Source organism: Phymastichus coffea, unplaced genomic scaffold (genome assembly GCF_024137745.1).
Source record: "Phymastichus coffea isolate CEN01 unplaced genomic scaffold, Cenicafe_Pcof_1.1 PCOF00027, whole genome shotgun sequence".
NCBI lineage: Eukaryota > Metazoa > Arthropoda > Insecta > Hymenoptera > Eulophidae > Phymastichus > Phymastichus coffea.
Genome location: NW_026706838.1, coordinates 3,399,962 through 3,424,709, shown reverse-complemented (window position 1 = coordinate 3,424,709; position 24,748 = coordinate 3,399,962). Strand labels below are relative to the sequence as shown.

Genomic DNA, 24,748 nt, shown 5'->3' with positions numbered 1-24,748 from the left:
TGTCCAGGGCATTCGCGATGTTTATCGCGGTTTTTTGAACTCGCGATATTACGTCCGCACTCTGTAGTAGCTGGTCTAGCGGGTGTTCTCCTTCCTGCTCGGATGCTGTGTGTTCCTGGCATAGGGATGCAATTAGCTCCCAGCGTAGGGCGGCTCTTTTGGCTGGACTGCTGTTTTGGTGTTCGGCTTCCGCGAAATCTGTTGCGGAATAGTCGCCGAGTAGCCAGTTGTGTAGTCGTGCAGCTCTCGAGAGCTTGCTCCCGCTAGTTTTGAGCTCCAGCTGGTCGAGGTATTCTTCTACTTCCTCCTCCTGGAGCGTCCATACCCAATTTTCTACTTCAGTCTGAGTGCGGTCCATGATTTGTTGTTAGGTTACTTGCGGTTGACTTTTATGTAAATTTACAGGTATGTTACGCGCGTGCGAGTGTTATATTAAAATTCGTGCGCCGAATTGAAAAATAAAAAAAATTTTATTTGTCAGCACTGGGCTTGATCAAGGGCGCTTTACGGATTAATTGCCGAAAAATTCTTTGCTCGTCAATACGCAATATAATGATCCTACCTATCAGGCGTACTAACTGTTTGTTAGCACGGCTGTGTGAGTTAGTATCTAAAATATTGTAATGAGCGTTGTGCGTAAACACCAATAACCGCAGTTAATAATATTAAAAAAATTTTTACGTTACGACAATGTCAAATAAAATTATTCAATTAAATTAATTTCGTTTGAAAATTGCCGGTGTTAGTTTTCCCCGGGCCAACGGGTATAATATTATTTACGGCAACTTTCAAAATTTGTTGGTGTTTACGCTCGAGAATCTTTCGGTCGCACTCGCACGCGTTCACAGTCAATGTTTACAATTTTTCGCCGCAGCGGGCCTTCGCAAGCTAGCTAACGGGCTTTGTTTACTATTGTGGCTTTCGGTGTCGAGTGCGTACAACAACACTTGACTGCCACCTGAGCTACTGGTTGACCGAGCGCAAGGTTAATATTAAGAACCGGTGTTTTGAACAATCAGAAACACCGTAGGTTCTTTAACGTTGGGCGCCATGTAACGGGGTATGACCGTTTAATAAATTATATCGCGCAATTACATTAAGGAACGCGCGTAAATCGCCAATGCTCGCTACTATTCCGGGAGAGCACGAGAAAGTATGCGCCAGTCAACCGATTATCATCAATAACCTATACTAAATTGAGTGGAAGCTACGTGAAATGAGAGAATCAATGAAAACACTTGTTAGTAAGGTAAATCGGATCTTTTATTATCTCTCAAAACTCACAAAAGGTCGGCCCGCGCGTTTGTTTACATGCACGCTCGCTCATCGACAACACGCTTTGCCGGTACGCTCGCTGCTCTCTGTTATTAGAGCCTTACATGCACGCATCGAATACCGAAAGTTACTTATCAGTCATGCAATTCCGATCGCGTAATTAAGCTGGCCAGCTTACCTTTTACTTGCAGGCGATCGGAGAAAAACTATCACGGGTCGCACAGCACGGAACAGTTTAATGTCGCCTTATTGTTCGCGAGTCGCGAATGCGCGGACACACCGGTTTCGCCCTCGATGGCGAAACCTCACACACTCTCTCTGGATCTGGCCTCTGGCTCGAAGCTGGACAACCCCTCGGCGGCTACAATCCTGGATCACTGGCTGCTAATTAACGAAGCGTATAGATGACAAGGGCACGTGAATTGGAGGGATGATAGCGTAAGCGGACGGACACTATGATGGTCGATGCTTCACTCCTTCAAATTCGTTCGCGCGCGTTCCGTCTGCTCGCGTGCCGAATTCCTTCGTTACCTATTCTGACCCCCGGCAGGTGCTGCCCTCATAGGCAGCAATTAGGCTCAACAGTCAGCGCTAATTTGACGTTTACCGTCACAGTACAGGACAGAAATATGGGGTTGGAGAAAATGGGAAACGATAGAAAGAGTACAAGAAAAATTTGTTAAAATGGCAGTGGTTGAATAAAAACACACCAAACTATATATAGGCAATGGAGGCAGGAAGGGAATCACTAGCAACACAGGTGAGGCAAAGGGCGGCGAATTACATAAGCTACATTTTTAAAATGGAGGAAGATAGAGGCCCGAAGGTTTATCTGAAAGAAGAAGCGAGAGGGCTATTGAATAGGATGCCAACAAAATGGGGAGAAGGTTTGAAAAAGGCACTGCAAGAGGAAGGGAACGGTGAAGTGATTAAAATGATATGGGAGAGGAAACCGAAAGAAGACATTAAAAGAAAAATAGTACGGGCAGTAAGAATAAAATCAGAGCAAGAAGTGCACGAAAATTGGAGTATGATCGATAAGTCCAGATATAATGAACAACACCAAAAGTTAAAGGTAGCGGTATTGGGGAAAAAAAGAAGATATTGGGAAAATTCGAGTATACGAGAGTGGATAAAAGAACAATGGGCTAGATTACGGTGTGGAAATATAGGAAAATCATATGAAAAGGGTTACAAGAAATTAGGATGTAGAGTGTATGGAAAATACGAGGAAACGCTAGAGCATATACTGAATTGTAAAACGGCGAAAGAGGTAATAAGGACAGTTACGATATACGAAGTGGGAAATCTAATGGGTACGGAAGAAAATAGAACTAACACATTGATTAGAATATTAAATGGCGACCCCAATATAATATAATGTAAATACATAAGCGCATTCGAAAAGATAGCCAATTGGTATGGGAACTGATGTAAAAGACCAAAAAAGCTATAAATGTACAAGAATAAATAAATAAATACAATTTAATTTACAAATTAAAATATACAAACAATATAAACGCTATATAAACATATATACAATATTAAATGAACAATATGATATAATTAAATGAACAACATGATCATAATTAAACATATATATAAAAGTTATATAAAATTAACGCAAGTATAATATAATATAAAAAATAGATAAAAGAGAAAGACTGGAAGTAGTAAAGGAATACAAATATTTAGGATTTCGGTTTACTATGAAGGGTGGATATGAAACACATTTAAAGAAGATGAAGCAAAAAGCGCAGAGGTCGGTGAATAGCACATGGGGTCTAATGAAGAGAGCAAGACTCAATACACTTGAAAGAATACTGCTAATACTAAATTCAATGGGGAGAGCGGGATGTCTATATAGATCGGAGTTATGGAGCTGGACACCGCAAGAAGAAATGGAAAAAATTCAAGCAAAGGTAGTCAAGATGGCACTAGGTAGCAATATGAATACATCAGATTATATATGGAAAATAGAGGCAGGGATAGGAGGCTTATATTTGGAAACAATAAAGAGGGCGACAAACTACATAGCGAAAATCGTTGAAATGGATGACAAAAGACTCCCGAAAATATCCCTTATAAATAGGTGATGGATGCCATAATAAAGCATTTTATTCGTGTTCTAATTGGTTGGAATATAGTCACGTGATATACTGTTATGGCAGCAAATATGCGTGTAATGTGGTTTCGAGTTGAGATTTTATTAATAAAAACTCATTTTATCATAATTGACACGGAGAATTTTAAAGATAATCAAAATAAAAAAGTATGTGACAATGTTAATATTTTTACACTCATTTTATGACATTAGCAACGATTAAATCGTTTGGTCAAAGCGAGAGGTTATTGTGCTTGGAATTATTATGATAATCTGATATATTTGAATGTGTAAGATTGAAAAAATGTTGCAATATTGTAATTTTTATTAAAAGAGTAGGATAAAAGTTTGATAGTAATTTGACCCGTATAGTTGAAAAGAACTAAAGAGATTGCTTATATCAGTTTTCGATATGATAATTTAGAATACGATGATTTAGATCATGAATTTAGAATACGCGGAACTGTTTTACTAATACAAGTTTTCCACTGTGATAAGTGTTTCGTAACAAAAATTGAAAAATCCACCTTTAAAAAAAGGGATTTATTGCGTTAAATATGTTAATCAATATGACAAGAAATGAAAAAGAAGGTGAAAGTGCGCGAAGTGCGTCTGATGTCCCTAGTGTTTAAAGAAGGAAATGAGAGGGATAAGGAATAATAATCCTACAAGATGTGGAAGGAAATGGTTGGAATCAGCTATGAAGGCAGGAAACGGCGAGCTAAAAATATTAATGGAAAATGGATTAGAGAAAGAAAAACTTATGGAAATCACAGAACCTTAAAAATAAGAGCAGAGCAAGACCTACAAGCAAGATGGAACAAAATAGACGAATCGAAATATTGGACAAGAAATGGAAAAAATCAATAGGGAGGGAGAACTATTGGAGTGAACGTGGAAGTGAGGGCTATCTGAAAGAGGAATGGGCAAGAATAAGGTGCGGAAGTATAGGAAAGGAAGGTAACAAAGGTTACATCAATCAAACATGAAGAGTATGTGGTAAAGAGGAAGAGGACCTACAGTACATCTGGATATGCGAGGCGGCGAGGAAAATTATAAGAAAAGAATGGGTAAAGGCTGTGGACGACTGGAGAGGAGAGACTAGGGGAGAAGAGTTAATAAGAAAACTGGAAAAAGTGCTTGAGGGAAAGATAGATCATGGTACGAGTCAATATGTAAGGGTTTTCGAGAAGATAATTGAAAGAAACAAGAAATCTGAGAATAAGAAATAAATGAGAGACTAATAGTTTACAGGTCAAGACAGGGAACTAGGGAAATTGAAGGGGAGAAGAAAGTTAAGAAAGAAGAGGATGAGGACAGTTTAAAGGAAGTATTGCCGACCAAAGAATAATATTAATATGCGCTCGCGGAAATTTATGTACGAAAGTAGGATAGTTGATGTAATGAGGTTGTGTTATATGTTGTGGTGAAGTAAGCTATTAATGTGTACTTATCAAAAATAAAATTATAATAATAATTATTATAATATAAATAATAAGACTAAAAGTTAAACGCATTATATTATTAATAGCCAATAAAACAGGAACAATAGAAAAATTATTTTAATCATGATTTCTAACTAATCCAATAAAAGAAATTTTAATTTATTAATCACGTGAAGCGAATTAAAAATACATTAAATTAAAATGAATTAAATTAAAGTAAATATTTTTCCGAAACATTTAAAAAAACCTAAGCACTTTATAATTTTTAATTTTCTATTATTTGTTTTTACTTTGGCTTTGGCCTCTATTAGACGCTTTTGATTATTAACCTTCGTAGTGTTAATTACTTTCAATCTCATTAAAAATTGCAAAGTTTCTACTCTATGTTTGTAACAAGTATTATTTCTGTCAAATCAATCTGGAAAGTGATCATTTGTTATTTTTTCCTCTACGTCGGTTAAGTTAGCAACTAATTTTTTTTGATGCCAAAGACTTGTACAGTGTTGTTGAAAACCAAAAAGCTAGCAAGTCACAATTTTATTAAAAAATATTAAACTCGATCTTGTTAAATACGAAATTTCAGGAAAATTTTTATCGGAATGCTCATATTCTCTACATTGAAGGTAATATTCATAATCAGTTATTTCATTTTCTACCGGTTCCATAAATACTTTTTGCACTCACAACATTTACTTTTTTGAATAGATTTTTTAGCCGTATAACCACTGAAAAAATTTATAGCATTTTTCTCGTACAAGTCTTTTTTTTCAAAGTCAATGAATGTACTCGAATTTACGGGTTGAAATGTCTCTATAAGTTCCGCGGCTTCCAAAAGTTCGAACATTTCTTGATCTATTTCTAAGTCTTTTTGTACAGTTTCTATACCGGGTATATACAATACGGCAGCGGCTAACGATTCGGTACTTTCATTGTGTGAGTCCTTCTCATCCGGATTGATTAAAGAAATAGTTTCATCTATTTTAACATTCCCCCGTTGTCTAGTATGAATTAATGAAGTGCACACAATGTGTCTAATTGTTAAACGATAAGCTCTACATGTCGGATTTGGATTGAATCCATTTCTTCCTCGAATCTTCGAATGAGTATGCTCAATGCTATCTTGATTATAGAGGCCAGTTGCTAACTCAAAAGATGGACATTCGCTTTTTACGTATCTATACAATTCTAATAAAGCCGTCGCGGTCAAAGATAAACCCGTAAAACACGGTGGTCTAGTTTTTTTTCCGATTTACTACTTTTATTCGCGTGAAGAGTTCGCGTTGTCCATTGTTTCGACGATTCTATAAAATCTACAAGACACTTTTCAATTTCTGGATTGCGATTTGAGAGTGGACGCTTTTGAGCATTAACATTATTTATTTATAGGAATTGCAGGCATCAATAACAGTGTCCATTTTCCTCACAAAATCTGCTAATTGTCTCCATGTTTCTGATATAAGTCCATTTCCAATGCCTTGCTCACCAGCTTTACTAGCAGTTTTTATCGCAGCTGCTACTCTTTTACTCAAAAGTTGAAAAGCTAAACTGACTTTCATACTCTCAAAGGTACTAGGATTAAAGTACTTGTCTTTTAAAAAAGCTAATAAATTCGACGATTCGTTCGTTTTACCGATTTCGTACGTTCTTACTATTTCACTAAAAGCCATAATGATATTATTATCAATATAAATATATATCTATGAACTCTTAGTTGATAAAGTAATCGTTTTATGAGATGAGGCCAATCAAAAGCTGCGAAAACTAATTTTCCTTCATGATAAAAAAAAGGCTTATCTACAGATACTTTTAAATTTTTATAAATGTTACGTGACGGCCTACTATATTACAATTATATACTATCGAATAATATTTTGCTCTCGGGATTTCCGTTCGGACATAGTATAGCTAGCAGTATTCTTATGCGCGACTCGGTGGGAATGAGCGGCAGAGGCTGATTCACGCTGCGTCAGCATGCTGGGACAGCATACTGCAGTCGGCGTGCTTAGCTAGGTAAGACGAGCCGCTACGAGAAGCATAAACTTCTAAAGCATATGCGCGAGAGAGAGACGGTATGCTAGGGACAAAAGCTATATAATAATCCAGCGAAAGCAGAGCGACAGAATTAGTCAGTTAGAAGCGAGCGCTCAATTAAGAAGGCCGCATATTTTTCCTACTGAAATTAAAACCATAATAGAAGTTTTGAATATTTAATCGTTTGAGTCATAATTAAATATTAGAAGTGTTGAGTACGATTGCTTTAATAATTTTGCGTAAACAAAAAGCCACAGGAATTATCATTTTCTTGCGTGTTGGTACGCTATTGGATAAAGAAGATATTAGACTACTAAAATCATAGGAACTAGCATTCCCGGTTGAAAATAATAACGTTATTTCCTGACGTCATTCGATGACATCGAAATGACGTTATTTGATGTCATAAATTGGAACATTTATGACGTTATTTTTTAAAAAAAATTTTTGCTAATTTTTCCTTCAAAAATGACGTCATTTTTCAGAATCTTTTTGGATCGCTTTGTCCCCTAAAATGACGTCATTTTTATAAAACCGTTTTTAATCGCTTTGTCCTCGAGAATGACGTCATTTTTAAAAACTATTCTACATTCTTCGTCTTGAAAATGACGTCATTTTATAAAACTTTCTTTAATTGCATTTTTTCATCAAAAGAATGACGTCATCTAGCAGACATCATTTCTTGTCCATATTCACGGCCCAGCAAAGACGTAATTTAGGAAATCAAATTTCTTTTTTTACATGGTACTGATGTTATTTTTAATGATATACACCAAAGAAAACAGCTTGTATGTATCCCCTTTAACAAATAAATTATGTTAGAATAAACAATATTATCAATGCGTTAAATATAGATTTGTATTTTATTGATATCATTATAATACAACAGAATATCATTGTGCAATGACTTCACTTTGATTTTTTAATGTTACATATAACAGAAATGCATTTTTTATGATTATTTACAATTTATATAAAATTTATACAATTTAATATGATTCATACATATTTTTATAAATACAACATTAGTACGAGTATACATTGGGAACTGTACAAATATATGAGTCATTACCACAATCCATGTAAACACAGATTTTATCGATAGTGTTAGTATTTACAATTTGCAAATTGTCTTCTACAATTAATATTCTTTTCATTTGAAAGTTTGGCACATATGGTTCAACGTCCGCAATATTTTCAACTACAATATTCTTACATACAGTATATTCGGTGTTGTGCAGTTTATCTATGATGAAATAATAAATTTGTACATATTTATTATCAGATGTTTTTGCATAAGAGTTATCGGATCGCAATCGCATTTTCCTACAAGACAAGTAAGTACATTCATGTCTTACTAATTTAAGATAAACTACGGCAGAGTCTGATAAATTAAATTCTCTAATCATGTTATCTGTTGGACGTGCAGGTGCTCCGAAATACCTTCCAACGTCAGTTTTCAGTACTTTAGCACACTCGTTTACCTCTAAGGATCGAACGAAGGAAAGTGCATCAGAATGCGGGTCTCTTTGCGACAAGGAATTTTTCAAAAGTAACACGCTTTTGCGCATACCAATATTTCTGCACAGCTGGTGTAAAACACCTTTCGCAGCATGCACCTGTTTTACAATTAATCCGTTTCCATGTTCAAAGCCATATCCCGAATGATGATACAAGGAACCAAAGTTTATAACACTTTGTACAACATGAAGTAATTGGTGCATATTGAAAGTCATTGCAGATCTTCCATAAAAAAATTCAGTCAACGATACAAAAATTGTTAGTAGGCGATGTGCTTCACGTAATTCATCCCTTGTAATATTTTCCTGCAGTAGATTATTATAATAAGCTCTTATTAAATGACACCAATGTATAACGTAGACTCGTACCCTGGGTATTGTTAAAAGAACAGCAGTGCTGTAAAACAAAAGTCAATTCTGATATTCTCTTCCTTTCCAAAATTTACGATCCCTGATAGAGCGGGAATTGCGTATTAAGCTTGTTGGCACTAGAAAGCCTCGAAGAATATTGTCTATCGCTTCAATTTCTGCATTAGTCAACGAACAATTTAAATTTCTAATATCTATAAAATATTTCGTATGTTGTTTACCAATTCCTAAGTCAATAAAATGCAGTGGATCAGGAACAAATCCAAATATAATATTGTAAAAAGTCAAAAGTGCAAGTACCGATTCATTATTAACGCCAAATACAGTAGTTCCAGACTCAACAGCTTCTCTCATATGTTCTCGAGTTCTCGCGTCAGTTCTATCAGGTATTTCTTCATTTATCACTACGTACTTCACACTCCCACCTCTACCTACAGCAACGTAATATCCCGGGTGTAAGCACCAGTTACATCCAAAGTAGCCATTAAATTGGGTGAGTCCTTGCATTGGAGCGCGAGCTACTGAATCGACGCAACAGCATATTGCATATACAAAGACAGTATGAATAATACCGTTAACATTACAAGATATCCCTTCATCCGCGAATACATTCATTTTCTGCACGAATGGACCAAAAAAGACGTTCATGTCTATTTTAGACTTTCCAAAATAGAAACCACAAACAATGGGGTTCAAGTGTCTCGTTTTAAATGGTAGCTCCATGAGCATTATTTGGATCGGCGTTATAGAAAAAGCAGAGCTTTCAAATACCGGCGAAGCATCACTATTGAACATAACAGTTGCAAATCGATCTTTTTTATGAAACGGTAACCATTGTCGCAATTTTTTCGAAACGAGTCCACTGTGAAATTCGTTTATAAATTGGGAGTCGCGTGATCGAGCTCTAACAACAGACTCATAATAAGACCAATTATTTTCCAGGTAATGAGCTATCTCCCATTCCGGGTCGATAAAACAATAAAAATCGGTATATGTCGGGACTTTCAAAGAAAATCGTAAATTGCAGGGACGACAGAAAGCATCACGATCTAGTTCGGGATCAAATCTTCTCACAAAAATTTTACAACGAGGACATAATGCAAAATAATCCACATGACTATTGCAATTGAAAATGTTATCTATTAAATATCGAGATTGAGGCAAGTCAGATGTACCAATAAAAAAATTCTGCATTTTAAATAAATCAGCAATCGCTGTTTGCGGTAAATTATAAATCAATGAGAATTTCAATATACATAACATCATTTCTACTTTAGATACATTAATTCGCGCGGCCACAACATTATTGGCTTCTTCGTCAGCTAGTATTTGAATCAGTCTGTTTCCGGAACCGTTCTGTTGTAAGAGGGGATCATATACCATTTCTTGATAGTCGAAGAGATCTTCTTCGCTGGCATAATCATCATCTAATTGATGCAGTATTAAATCATGCAAATCGACTCTTGCTTCCTTGAACAAATATTCAATCTTTAACCTAGGTACAATGACGTTATTCAAAACTACATTATTCTTTATCTATTTTCCCGACGAAACTCATTCAATAATGGTGTTGATTTAAGAAATTTTGTGTTCATAGTTATTTCCTTTGCATATAATATGTTCAAAGTATATTCACAATATGAATTCTGTTTGACGTATTAAATAAAATAACGTCATTGTATACAAAACATTAAACGACATTTCGCTTGCCAGTTGTTTGAAAATTCTCGAATTTTATCTCAAACGTAATATTACCAAAATTAATCAGCCTAGCTACCTCAGATTCAGGTATTGTCTCTCCTGACGACTCACTTGTCCAGACTCTCTCATCATCTGGCGATTGAGCAGATTCAGACATCGAATGTGGGTCCTGAATATAAGAAATTGAACCATCAATACATTAGAACATAATACAATACCATAATAATTATGTGAAAGCTTTCGATTACTTCATGTAATTGTTGGTTAGGAGGGTGATCGACATCAGATAATGTATTAGGTAAATCTTGCGCTGATTCCTCGGTAAGACTACCGTCGCTATTTTCCAAAATTCTTTGTACATCCTACAATAAAATATAGTATATTAATTCCGAAGGCCGCGAAAGTATTGGCAGGCCCATAGCACGATGTCAAACCCAGATATTCGTGAAACGCTCTATACTAACCGCACTTTCGGCCCTCCACTGAGCATATTCATCTTCTGAATCTGAATCCGAATTAACTTCTTGCCTACGTCTTCTACGATTGTATCTTGTAGTTCTTGGCGTTTTTGCATGGCGATTAATCCTTTGCAAGTTGTATGGTACCATTATAAAGCAAAGAAATCTGTAATTTACCATATATTCGTTAAAATTGTCATGAATGATTTCGTGTTATTTAAAAGTCAATTTATATCATTTGTTAAAATGATACTGTAACATTATTTTTTTTTAAAAGTATTATCATGAGTAGCCTTTCACTGATAATTTTTTTGGCAGAATGGTGTGTTTACCTCTATTCAGAAAATCAATACTGATTTAAAAAATCAATACCAAACAAACAATTTGTACGTAGACACTAAAAATAAGTAGCATATTACCTGGAAAATAATATCTCCAATCTCCTTCACAACCAAAAAAGTGTTAACGATGGCAACAGGAATTCAATATATCCTGGTAACTTTGAGCTACCTTCGAAGAACCCACTTCTGCTCCAGGGTGTAGTATAAAAAAGGTGATGTCAATGTTTCGTGTCAACTGGTTTTCTTCGACAACTGTGATCTGCATAAAACAAGAATATATTAGAGAGAATATGAGTATAAATGTATGTACGCTTTCAATTCAGCAATACATCAAAACAAAATTAGTTATTTAATTCTCTACAATACTATAAATTTAAATTTTTAATAAAAATATTTTCATGAGTGTCCTTCAAATTATCAATTGTTTGGTAAAAAATAATATGTAATATTTTACCTGAAAAAGTATATGTGTAATTTTTTGATAGCTGCAGAACTGCTAACGATGATAAGAGATCCTCAATGCTCCATCGATGTTAAATCCTTCAGAAAACTCTCATCATGGGCTTTGGACAGCGGCTACAGCTTCTCTTGCACAACTCTTTTCAGTACACAATAAAATTATATGTCAGACATAACTTTAATTTTGAAAAGATAAAGAAAATTTAACATCACTATTAGCAGTCAACAATTGAACACACCAAGTTATCCACACAAAGAGTGCGTTTGAGAAAAGAATGGTTACATATATATAAATTTTCTTATTGTTATTGTTTTTATCACCGTGTCGAAAGTAATTATTGTAATATTCGAGTTCGTTACTTTACATACTAGGAATCTATTTGAAAGCACAAATTTTTACGTAGGTTATGTTTTATGTTTGTGTTTTTACCTTTGATAATAATTATTATTATCGAAAATAATTATTGTAATATTAAGATGAGGCATGTGTCGAGTAATATAAAATTATTAACGCGTGATTATTAGCGAGGGAATGAGATCACAATATTACTGATTATTTTCGCGCGATAATTCACAAGTGTGATTTTCCTGAAATATTTCGTAATCACATTTAGTACACTTTATTAATATTTACGCACGTTCCAATAATAATTCAATTGATAATTTACAAATAAAATTTACATTTTATTTATCTCACCTATTCAGACAACCGGCAGATGCACGAAGCGTGTAAAGGTAGTCACAACGAATATAAAGGCTTAGCCTCTATGTACGTTGGTAGTCATTTGCACATGTGACGTCAAGAATCACGGACGCGCATGTGCGGAAACGATACATATAAATTTATGTATAACGGAGACAACCAATATATTGTATTTAGATTAAATTGTAACATAAATTTTGTATTTTCTTGAATTGGTTTAATTGTAGTTTTATCTTTTTTTACAACTCATAATGCTACTTATAAACTTTTGGCGTCAAAAGTGCATTTCCCGCTCAGTAGGCTGTGCCAATGCTCCAGTCAACTTCCTTGCTGACTTCCTTCCCACTGCCTTCCCATTGTTCATACTCATGCGTTGCCGGTCACACATCATTGCACAGAACAGAGAACGCCGCGGGGCGGCTTCCCGCTAAAATCTTAAGGGTGAGATAAATCAGTTTTTCGTACGTACTTACAACATACATCCGAAGCATATATGCGATCGTGTAACATAACGAATCCGTGTCTATGATAATGTAAGTATCAATAATTAATATAAGCAGTCGTATCTCGAACGCTTATCAAAGGCAAAAGCAAAACATAATTTTTTCGACACGGTAATAACAACTATTACAAAATTGGTACACATGAATAACATAAACTTCACAAATATTATTAATTATATTTAGATTCTCACAATCACATGAATTATAAAATAATGAAATAGGTTAATTTTTTTGTGCAGAAACACTCTCAATATATACTTGCTATATTTTTTATTTAATGTGTGTATAACGTGGTGTGTTGATTTGCAGTTCTTATGCAGCCTACTTTAAGCAAGATCGATGTTCAATCTCTTGTGAATACTGCTGGAAAGTCTGTAGTTGATGACAGAATTGGCGATATAGTTCAATGTATGTAAAATAATACGTTTGCAGCTTGCATGATAAGAAACTTTATATATATGTGACCATAATTTTATTATTTACAGAAAAGAGTTGTGCAAGAGAAGCTGTAGCCGCTGTCCAAAGCCCATGGTGAGAGTTTTCTGAAGGATTTAACATCGATGGAGCATTGAGGATCTGTTATCATCGTTAGCAGTTCTGCTTGACAGTTAGCAGCTTGACGCTTAGCAGTTGACACGAAACATTGACATCACCTTTTTTATATTACACCCTGCAGCAGAAGTGGGCTCTTCGAAGTAGCTCAAAGTTGACATTATATAGTGAATTTCTGTGGCCATCGGTAACACTTTTTTGGTTGTGAAGGAGATTGGAGATATAATTTTCCAGGTAATATGCTACCTATTTTTAGTGCCTAAGTACAAATTGTTTGTTTGGTATTGATTTTTTAAATCAGTATTGTTTTTCTCAATAGAGTTAAATACACAGTTTTGCCAAAAAATTTATCATGAAAATACTTTTGTAAAAAAGGAATGTTATAGTATTCTTTAAAAAATGAGATACTTTTAATACATAAACATTCATGACAATATTATAGAACAGAAGAAAAATTTAAATTTATAGTATTGTAGAGAACTAAATAACTAGAGTTTTGTTTTGATGCATTTCTGAATTGAAAGCATGGTTAAATATATACTCATATATACTCTCTAATATATTCTTGTTTTTTTTGCAGATCACAGTTGTCAAAGAAAATCAGAATCAGCAACAATGGAAAGTGGCTACTCCGATAATGAATCTGAAGGAGCACGGAATTCAGAAGATGATGGAACTGCAGAAGTATTATATGCTGCAGTACGCATTTACATTGGAAATCGATCAGTCCAATTCGTTCCTGTCGATGACATACAAAACTTCGATCCAAAACGTACAAACTTCCCATATCGCGCTTTCATTGCAAATGATGTGGATGAGGATGAAAATATTGTGTATGAGCCCGGTGATGTTCTAGATGTATCAGGTTAGTATATAAAATTGTTTCAACGCTTACCTTGGTCACGAATCTCGACTATACGATGGTATAGCCGCCCATGCAGCTTGGCGATAATTTTTTTTTCTTGCATTGTTTATTTATATTTACTTTTGCCAAAATCTAATACAAAAAACGTTTTATGTTTTGAGACCTAAGAATGAATAACACTTCTTTCTTTCGATGAGTTGAATTCAATTTTTAATTATTCAAAAATTTCACTTTTTTGTTTATGTTCATCGGTATATAAATGAAATGAAAAAAGATAAGAAAAAAAGTTGTTTGCAAAATAACATTTCACATTTTTAGACAGCAAATCGGAGTTGGAAAACAAGAATGTACGATGGCGAAAGCCAAATTTAAGAAGAAGTGATGCTTTGCACGAACTGGCTCGTGATAATGTAACAGTTAACGAAGTACAGGTAGAAGCGGAAGGTACTTTGACAAAATGCAAAAGTAATCGTAAGATTGTTCCCAAAGCTCAGCAAAAAACATGTTCCCGCAATAAAACATCACATGTAAAACACATAGAAATAATATATTATAACCATATATTTACAATTTATAATATTCATTTCTTTGCATTTCTATGTACCGTAGATACCAGCAGTTCCCAATACTTTCGACAAAGTACTGAAAAATTGCCATGACGTAATACCAGCTAAAGATTTGAACTTTGGTGGAACACATAATGTGAAGAATGACGAACATATTGCTCAAGAATTGGCTGATAAAGATGCACAAATTGCTATGCTGATGGCAGAATTACAAAGAGAGCGCAACAAGAATCAAAATGTGCAGAGCAGTGCTGTTGAAAGGACTATTTCAATTACAAACTTCAGCAATGAAGAAACCAACAATGACACGGAGGCAGTTGTGAATTCTGTGACCTACAGTAAATCAACAAGTGGGCGTCGGTCTCTTCTAAAACCAAAGAAGTTAATTTTGGGTAAGTAACACATTATTTAACTGTGATTATATTAAAAATTGGATTTTGACTCGATCCTCTTTATTGCAGAAACTCCTCCTCGTAGAAGCCCTCGAAATGTAAAAGATAAATGTGCAAATACTGAGAGCACGATGGAAGCGACAACTTCATCCTACTCGAAAGGATACTGTAAGTTTTCTCTATCAACATGTTATTCCTATTCATTTTCATATTTACTTAACAACAATTTTTTGTTGTAGCCATAACTCCGAGAAGAAGTCCAAGAGGACATACTCAGAACAGCAAAAGTCCAATTGTAAGTCCTACTGTCAAACCACGTGATAAGATCGATGTTGAGACAAGAAGTGAATCGCCAGAAGTAGAAGTGAATGTTAAGCAAGAAGATTCAAGCCAAGAAAATTCATCTTAGCCACATGTCAAGAAGCAGAAGATAGGAAAATACGTAAAAAAAACACACAATTTTAGTTATACCATTGAAGATTATGAAAAGTCTGGCTTAGAAATTCGTCAACCAATGTCTCTCTAGACCAAGAAAACTATTAATCCAAACACGAATGCAGAAACGAATGTACGTATGCATTATCACGTAATTATAACCATTCGAATTGTGTATTTAAAATATATAACTTATTTTTCATTGTTGCAGATTGATATGATTCACCTTCATTTTGGCGTTTCAATTAGATTAACTGCTTGGCGCGATGCCTTAAAGGAAAAAACGCATAAGCAATTCTTGAAGAATCTTATGTTGCAGATATTTGACCCAAATGAGTGTATAAACTTTGCTGTACAAGTTCAACGAACACATTCATCTACCAGCCGTAAATATGTACCATCTAGAGAATACAATGTTCTAAAGAGTATGTTTCTTATTTTGCAATTGAGTCGTGTCTTAATAATAATGAAATTTTTTTTATTAATTTTCAGAACTTTGGCTACAGTATCTCAGAAAAAAAACATCATAAAGGTTAAATGTACAAATGCTGCAGAAACTGCGGAACGCCAAAAGATTATTGCTGGATTTGGTCGGGAATTGGGCATAGTGATTAGCCAAATTCGTACGCAGTATTTTGCTGCTGAAAAGAATGGTTTGCTACACGAATTCTGTAATCGTAACGACGATGAAGAAGAAGAACCGTACGAGGATTTTGATGAGTAAACTTATTATAATTTTTAGATTATTAATTTCTGTTTTGTTTATTTCCTATTATTGTAGTTCAGATGGTGGAACACTAAATGAGCGTCTATTTTTAAATTTACGATTTTTGTAACGATTTTAGTGCCACGATTATCTCTATTATATTTTGAGAATGTCATAAATTTACCTAGAAATAGACGCAAAAATACTTATTATATTTCTGAACAATTCATTTTATAATTATGACTTTGACCGTCAACATTTTCTATTTTCTATTAGAAAATAAAATGTGTACTTATTTACGTCGACTAATGTAATTAGTGATGTAAGAACGACAGACCTTATCTGAGAGAAATTCATAGATTTAACTAGAAAGAAATGCAATACAAATTTTTCATATGTACTACAATTTCAACATTACATTTTCTACTTGTTTTCTACGATCTAAGCATCCATATTTTTATTTTTCTGTTGGTGGATTATGTGTATAATTTCCGAGATGACTGAAGTAGTGATATAACAAAGATAAAGAATTTTTAGAGGGGTTTAAGAGGTTTAAAGAAAATGTGGACAAATTATTTCCATTATTTAGTTTTTATAAACACGTATTACACTTGTACTGAAGCAATTTCAAGTTGCAATTTAGTTATAAGCTATAATGATTGTAATTCCTATTAACTCCTGTTAATATTTCTATGTACCAATAAAAAATTTAGTTTTCATTTCAAAAATAGAATAAAATTTGATAAAAAAAATTTCTAGAAGAATCACATCATTGTTGCCCAATATATGAAATAAATAGCAGTAAATGACGATTCTTTTGTTAATACAACTTAAAAAAAGGTTTTTAAAAATGACGTCATTCTCGACGACAAAGTGGTTAAAAAAGTTATATTGAAATGACGTCATTGCAGGGGATAAAGCGATTAAAAAAGGTTTTATAAAAATGACGTCATTTTAGGGGACAAAGCGATCCAAAAAGATTTTGAAAAATGACGTCATTTTTTAAGGAAAAATTAGCAAAAAATTTTTTTGAAAAATAACGTCATAAATGTTCCAATTTATGACATAAGATAACATCATTTTGATGTCATCGAATGACGTCAGAAAATAACGTTATTATTTTCAACCGGGTTGTCTCGCGTGTTACTACAGCATTGTATAAAAAAAACATATCGGACCAGTTGATCTGATCAGATTTAAAGAAAAAGTGATTGGCCATTTCACGAAGCTAATAATAATCTGGACCAATTTATATTTTGCAACGATTACCGAAAATCGTAGACTCGCGCGAGGTTAGCGAGCGGCTAAACGAGAGTAGCCGCGCTCGGTTCGCGAGAGAGAGAGAGCGTAGGGGCAATGACCGGGAGGGGAGGGTCCGACCGGTAGTATGACTGTGCCACTCAGTCCGTTCGTGCCGATAACCTCCATTTTCCCGAGCCGTTCGAATTTTGTGTTTGTTTGCCATTGACGTTGCGACTTGCGTGGGTGAGTGCTAGCAGCAGCAGCAGCAGCAGTTAGCAGCAGCAACAACTGCGGTAGCAACAACAGCAACAGAAATAACAGCAGCATTAGTAGCGGCAACAACAACAGCAGCAAAAGTGTTGGAAGCAGTGCAGCGAGCAGCGAGTCAGTCGATCAACTGTTTGATTGTCGGATACGGTTGGCCACCGTATCCTCATTGATATTGCGGTAGGTGCACCTTCTTCCTTTGTTGTTAGTCATTGTATTAATTTTGCGTGCGAATCCGCGCAGCGAGCGCGAAGAGTTTGTTTATCGCGTGCGAGCAGGTAGTTCGCGGCAATCGCGGTTTTTTCTCTCTCTCTCAAATAGCGTGTGTTGTCATTCACGCGTGCGTGCGTGAGTCTCTCGGCCATTTCCCCGTGTAATTTAATTCGTTAAATAAAGTGTATCTTTCTCATTATTTTCGAGTTCGTTAGTCGTTATTTTGTCATTCCTTTGTCCGGAGGTCGCGCCAGTGTTTATTTTCAGGAGATTCGAATTCGCCGGTTGCGAAGCACGAATCGTGCAAGTATCGATAGACGCGAGTCGATAACTTAGGTTCCGGAGGCGGCCGCACGAGCGCTACTAGTACGAGCGACAGCGCCGCCAAGTGGCGAGTTGGGGGAACCCAACTCGGAGAAGTAGAAGACTCTGCGCAGGCGCACTTCGGGGCAAGGTAGGTTACTGTGCTTCAAGCACATAGATAACAAGGCGTCGTTTAGTCGCATTTAAAGGTACGTTTGCGTGATTTTAGACTAAACGGCTGCCTGTTACAATTTACAATAATAATACAAAGTAAGTAATACTTTTTATGTAACCGAAAGAATAATAGACATCGCGACGCGAAAATTACGCGTCTGAGAATATATATATATATATATATATATATATCTATTCTGTTTAACTTATTTAAGTTGTGAAAGAAACTAGAATAAATATTATAATTGTAAACATCCATAAGTGTATCCATATGCTTCCCCACTATATTAAAGAGAATCGCTATTACATTTTCGGTTTTAATAAATAAGCGAAGAACGTTATAAACGTTCAATTATTTATTTCACAAAAACGTTATCGAGTATCGAATTATAATTAACTGAGATTTCATTATTGACGCGCGAACGGGCCGGGGTGCCCGAAAGCCTGACTACCGCCCGAGTCTAAGGCCGCTCGGCTGTTAAAAGAACCTTCGTACGGGACAAACTCGACTCGTGCGAGTTGTCACCTATCAATAAAACAATTTTACGTTATTTGAACCTTGATCGCACACGATAATTTTGACTAAAGCTTCTATTCTGAATAAAGTAGTTAATATTTTATGTAAAATTTCTAATAAATCATCAGCACTAGCCCCACTTGAATTAAGTCCGAATGAAAGTATTTGGCGCCAAGGATTAACAGCATTAATGCTATCTAAACAAAATAATAAAACATATCTAGCTATTTTTGAACTTCTAATATTATCCCCCATATCTTCAAGACCCTCAATATATTTTTTAGAATATTCCTCCCTGCTTTTTATACTCATCTCATCAAACTTTAACGCACAATAACGCTGCTCTACAGATAATTTGCTCAAATTATCTTGTATTTTTTTCAAAAGATTGTTATTTAAACCCGGTTCAAGATCTAATTGTGCTATCTAACTTCTTACTGTAGATTCTCTGACTAATCTAATTCCTAATTTGAGCAATTGACTGAAACTGCAGCTTAGTGGTATTATATAACTTTACAAAAATTTTGTTCGGCAAGTGTGAACTTTTGTCTATTTTCCGGTTTGAACTGCATTGCTACTAAAGTTTTACGAGATTCGCTAAAATTTTTTTCATGCATTAAATCATTAATATTTTTAATTTGTTTCTTTTTTTCAACAACTAAAAGTTTTTGTAATCTATATTTTTGCATTTTAGTATTTTTTGTATTTTTTTTAAATCTATTTAATTCTAATTTCAAACGATTTACTATATTTCGCGCATCAAGGATTTTTTATGCTGTTCACACTTAGCTGAACATAATTTTCTACCACGATACGTAGATTTACAATTTCCTTTGTATTCATTTATTTCAAAATTTAAATAAGACTCATCTACTTCTACATCATTTATATTAAAAACAATTTCTTTTCCTGAAGGATATTTAATATCATTACAATTTCTATGCAAATTAAAATTTTCTACATTCTCAAGGGTGTTGTGATCTACTGTATCATTATTTTCCGCAGATACTTCAGGTATTTCGCTAATACCTGATATTTCAACAGCAATCTCCATGGATTACTGTTCTGTAGAATCCGGTTAGGTCTTAAAAGTTAGCACCCATATTCTAATTTTTTGAGATAATTGACAAACTAATTATTTCTTTAGATAGTTCGTTAGTTACACAACAACTTTTCTTAATGTTGCTCATTTGTTCGTCTGTAAATAATCCCTTAAAAAAAATAAAATAAGGTTTGGGTGCTGGGTCCTAGCACCCATATTTTCTCGACCAAAAAATAAATCAATTATACATTAAAAATAAATTCTCGATACTCCCATCGTTAGTTCATGAGATGAACTAACAGCACCCAAGATAAAAATGGAGATAAGTTTATTATTCAAGTAAATAATAATAAAAAACGGTTTTGGTCTATACTAACTGGCTTACGGTCGATGACGGATCGTTGCGCATGTTCTGTGCTAGCTAATCGCATGTTGGCGGCAGTGATTAGATTGGTGGCGGCGAGGCGCTTGCCAGCGCTTGCACGCAAGGCCCTTTAAAGAGTACATAATAGTTTGCATTTTGCAATCGTCCAACGGCATTGGACAGATAAACAAATGGAGCAATGAAGAATTGAAAGGTAAGTCATTCATTCATACATTCAGAACTAGAAAAATATTTTGTGTCTCATCGTCCTGAAACCGAATTTATTACAACCATCTCAAAGTATTCTAACCTCAACAGGATTGTTCAGTTTACATCGAATTTATTATTATCATATAATATATGATAATGAAAATGTCACGTTTATTTGATTCGATATAAACTGAAGATTTGTATCCTTGTCTCTTTTGAATATAATTACTCATTCAACAAAGCTCTATGATTGATGGATTTCTACTTATAGTTGATTTTGTTCTATTTACGTTTTTGTTAAATGGGTTTTAATTTTCTAGGCATCTACTGAAGGAGGCTGCTATGGATTGTCATCATTAATTCATGAGCAGGATGATACTCTGAAAATAAAATTAAACCACGTGAACAATACAAATCAAGCTACCACATGGCTCACAGATTTGCAAGACAATCATTATAAAGGCTGTACCAAGATTTTACTATCGTGATTACTTTTTACTTGGACGTTATTGGTGATTTAGTACTGGGAAATCAAGACTGTGATAAGAATAAAACATAAACATTCCAGAGAGCAGCTCCAATTCCATTTTTTAAACTACTGAATTCTAGTCTACAGGTCTTTTGGATAATTTTTTTTATTAAAAATCAGGAACAAATAACGTAGTTTAACAGCGTTTCTTTTATAGAAGGCTGTGGGAAAAAACACACAGATGGATGTCAGCAGTGACTACGAAAGTGATCATTCAGTGATTGGGCATTCAAAAAGTATTCTACACCTAGATATTGACTATCTTTGTGCTCAAGTCAAATCAATGCTATATCCAGAACGCCAAGGCAAACCACTTGGAGTACGGCAGAAAAATTTAGTTGTTACTAGTAGTTATGAGGCAAGAAAATTTGGTTTAAAAAAATGTATGCCAGTAAAGGAGGCTTTAAGTTTGTGTCCAAATTTAGTACAAGTTGGAGGAGAAGATTTGACACCTTACAGAAGAAGATCTGCTAAAATTTTTAACCATCTGCACCAGTTAGTTGAAAAATTGCAAATTTGGTTGACGTTACATCTTTGGTCACTGAACAAATCTCCAATACCAGTGCAAAGTCTACAAGTGCCAAAGGTGATGAGAGTTTGAAACAAGAAAAAGCTAATTGTGCAGTGTATAATTTAGAACAATATAAACTCGTTGGTGAATTTTTTGAGATTTCAGAAGAAGTCTGTCCATATGGATGCCATACTCTTTTAGCTGTGGCAAGCAACATTGCCATGGATATAAGAAATAGAATGTACAAGAACCTGGGTCTTACGTATAGTGCAGGAATAACAAGAGCCTGCATTGGATGCTGAATTTTTAGATGTGTACAAGGGAACCAATGGTGTACTAGTCATGATGGATATAACTAAACAGTGGACTTTTGATTATGTTCAACGAGAACTTCCAAAAATACCCAGCCACATACCAGTTATTGTTTTGGGCAATCTCTGTGACATGTCTCATCGCAGAACAGTAACTGCTGACCACGCTACTTATTTCATTGACTCACTTGAAGAAAGAGCTGCACAAGTAAGATATGCTGAAACTTCAATGAGGAATGGATTTGGATTGAAACTTTTGCACAAATTTTTTAATCTTCCATTTCTGCAACTGCAAAGAGAGACTCTTTTACAACAATTAGAAACTATTAAAGAAGAAACTCTCTTGACAATTCAAGAATTAGACTTGTATCAAGAAGGTGATGATGCAGACTATCATGAATTTTTGGATAACTTAGTAAATAAGAGAAAAGCAATAGCAGACTCTGTGACTGCAACTACATTAGTTCCGAATATCACATCAACTTTGAGTCCTCATGCACCACCAGGTAATCCAGTTGCACCTTTGGCAAGAACATTCGGTTCTATTGGAGATGATACTCCAATACCTGTTAAAAATATGCCTACTTGCTCAACAGCGAAAAGAGACACACAGACACTAGGGAACAATACTAATGGTAAAATCGAACAACAGCCAACAATACCCGGTAGTACCAGCACACCAGAGTCCTTATCTGCAAAAGCATCCACTAGCATTAACTCTGATATTAAAGAGTTTCCAAGGAGATCTCAAAGTCTTTCGTATCAAAAATAAGAACACTTAAAAAAGAATCAAGCCTAGAAAAAGAAAAACCATCTGACGATTTCAAAGCATATAAAAATGCTACAATAGCTACTGCTGAACACTTCGTACCTGATGATGACTATCTTGACAAATCGTCTTTCGATGATAATTTCTAGTCAAATTCTCAAGCAAGCCAGAAAAAGCAAGGTGATTTGGGTAGGTTCGTCTTTACACGTTTATTATATATATATTTGTAATATAATATCTTTGATATTTTCTTGAATAACACACTTTATTTACAGTGACACTGAAACTGCAAATTCATTAGTTGCTGGATTTGAAGACGACCTCTTATCTGCAGATGAAATGCCGGTTCCCATCCAGCCCAAGTTAGCCGAGAATCCGTTGAGTAATCAAAGGCATAAACGTGGAGCCATATCCTTAGGAGCTGAATCGACTTTGACAAGTAGTTCCGTTATTTCCAAATGCGACTTAGACACATCAAGTGGTAGCGTGTAAAGTCGTGTTCATACTATCGTTTTTTTCAGACAAAGTATCATTACCAAAATCAAGAAAAATAAAGAAGACGCAGAAGGTCGAGGGTACATTTACTTGTTTCGCTATGACAACCTGATTGCTACCATCTCCGAGTGCCGTCACGTCTACACTCGTAGGAGCACCTGTCGTAAGTTTAATTAATCCACGATTTTATAAACGCTTACGTCATGCGAAAAATTATAAATTAAATTTGCATAACAACTGAGTTTTACAGTAAGATACATTTTAATCTTTTCCTTAAAGCCAAAAATGATGACATTAAATTAATTGCTTTATGTTAGTGCACATCATTTGAATTAATAAACTGAAATCAATGATACTAGTTTTCTATTTTAAAAAGCCCACGCTAACTTGCGTAGGTAATACGACACGTGCGATTGGTGCACGCATGTCTCGTCATGTTGTCCGCGCGCATTCTCAGATTTCTCAAAACTTTGAACGTCGGCTTTTGTTTTACGAGTATGGTGCATTCAGTATACTTTCTTTAGTTAGTTTGAGTCCAAACTGAATACGTTAAATTTCAAATCGTGTTAGTGTTTAATAAAAAAAAGTACTGTTACTGTATTTGTCTGAATTGTAGATATTCCTTAAGGGTGATCCTCGTTGACGAGAATCTAATGCAGTTCGCCCTTTCAACGAAGAAACAAACTGTTTAATTGCCTGGAATAGGATTGCGATGCTGGGTGGTGTTTGTAAGTGGTAAGCTTCATTACGTTCAAATGATAATTTTCATTAAACTCTTTTTCTCTTTCTATCTAACTTCATCTATTTTTTATTTCTCATATGCATTCAATTTTTTTAAGTCAGATTCAATAGTAACCATATAAACGCTTGAAACATTCGTTCGACTTCAAGATATAACTACAGATTGTCTACTTATTTCAGGTTGTGAATCTAGTATCTCTTGGAAACAAAATAATGATAGCAATACAACTAACTCAGAATGGACGATTCCACGCAGATTACGTCGAAAGGCATTGATAAAACTACCAATGCAAATAAAAAAATAAATCATGACCCCGATGCTAAATTGACCTACCATGTTCAAGTAGACGAAAACGACTGGGAAAAAATCGCTCCAGTATCTGTTACGCGAAAAGACAGAATTACCTACAAATTGAAGCAAGGATGGGCACACTTCATCATTAATAAACTATGGGAGAATTATCGTATACCATGTCCATTTGCTTTCAAGAAACATGCGTTTCCTGTGAAATCCAATACGTATCTTACATTTTATGGTACGTGTAACGAATGCGGAAATTCAATCGAAGGGTCGCTGAAAAAGAAACCTGAAGTTGGAAGCTTGATAGTATTTGAAATCAGAACTAATAATACCA

The 24,748-nt window shown here is 34.8% G+C and overlaps 1 pseudogene; it reads left to right on the top strand.

Annotated features, from left to right (window-relative positions):
* The first annotated feature begins 21,467 nt into the window (after window positions 1-21,467).
* Window positions 21,468-23,369, top strand: LOC131675631 (rab-like protein 6; annotated as a pseudogene).
* Window positions 23,370-24,748: the final 1,379 nt, after the last annotated feature.